At 57.9% G+C, this 1092-nt stretch overlaps 1 protein-coding gene across 1 annotated transcript in view; it reads left to right on the top strand.

The window, feature by feature from the left end:
- Nucleotides 1-945: 945 nt before the first annotated feature.
- The window catches only part of SSUH2 (ssu-2 homolog (C. elegans)), a 13155-nt gene continuing 13008 nt past the window's right edge, over nucleotides 946-1092 (top strand). The window contains exon 1 of the mRNA XM_009573000.1: nucleotides 946-1004. The gene's annotated coding sequence lies outside the window, so the exon portion shown is untranslated. The remainder of the gene's footprint in view (nucleotides 1005-1092) is intronic.

The raw sequence follows: 1092 nt of genomic DNA, 5'->3' as shown, positions 1-1092 counted from the left end.
CGCCCCGGGCCCCCGCTCTCCTGGGCCACGGAGGGAGCTGAGGACTTGCAGGGCTTTGTCACCCACACAGGGTGTCAGTGTTGTTCCACTTCAGCACAGGGACTGAGCTCCTGGAAGGCAAGACAGTGGGAAAGGACAGCAAAGCCTCTGACTGCATATTGGCCTGTGACATCTGTTTGGTCTCTATTTGCACCCACCATCCTCGAGGCTTCCTCACTCACTGATGTTTCCCTGGGCTATAGGTGACCTGGACCTGGACCCGGAGCCGGGATGTCCCCTGACGCCTTCTGCACCCCCGGGACAGCTGGATGACTGCGAGTGGATCGTCCGGGGCGGAGGTACGTGCATGGCACTGACAGTTTGCACTCCTGTAACTTTATTCTTCTGACAGTAAAGAAACAACAGCAGCTGCCTAACCCAAGGAGGTGCCATGCAAGGTGGACGGTCCCATGAAACCCTCCCTCTTGTACGCTACAGCTACTGCAATGGGCATGTGCCTGTCCCGCTCGCAGACTCCTTTTTACCTCCTGAGGCCCTGTTCCTGGCATGCTTCTTTCGAAGAAAGATATGTTAGAGCAATTGGCTTTGACATCTGGCTGTGCTTCTCTCTGCTTGGAAAGTCATCAAGCACTCTGCTGAGTGTGGACTGCTGTGTTGCCCTGAGCACAGCAGCGGGGTCAGTGCTGTGGGCACAGGCATGGGCACGGCTGCCCGACTCACCTGGGAGCCATCCCAGTGCTTTGCTGGAACGCCACTGGGATGAGCTGGATCAGGAGCAACTGGGATGTGCTGGGATGTGGGGGGTGATTGGTGCGAAGCAGGAGCGGTGTCAGCAGCTACAGCTGAACCTGCCTGCAGTTGTGAGCCAAATCCGCCGTGGGTTTAAATTGGGCTTGAATTCCTCAGTCGCCCTTTCCTGTAGGAGCAAAGCCTCTGCCACCACCTTTGGACCCGCCAGGCAAGCCTGGGGAGCAGAGGAGCGGTCTCCCCTTCGTGCAGCACAGGTAAGCAGCTTTGGGGAGAGCGTGTTTTATGCACTTCTCTTGAAAGCAGCTCAGGGCAGCCCCAGGCGGGAGGTGAACCCTTGCACCA

Source organism: Fulmarus glacialis, unplaced genomic scaffold, assembly GCF_000690835.1.
Source record: "Fulmarus glacialis isolate BGI_N327 unplaced genomic scaffold, ASM69083v1 scaffold19212, whole genome shotgun sequence".
Taxonomy (NCBI): Eukaryota; Metazoa; Chordata; class Aves; order Procellariiformes; family Procellariidae; genus Fulmarus; species Fulmarus glacialis.
The sequence above is the reverse complement of the archived record's forward strand: the minus strand, read 5'-3'. Positions and strand labels throughout refer to the sequence as shown.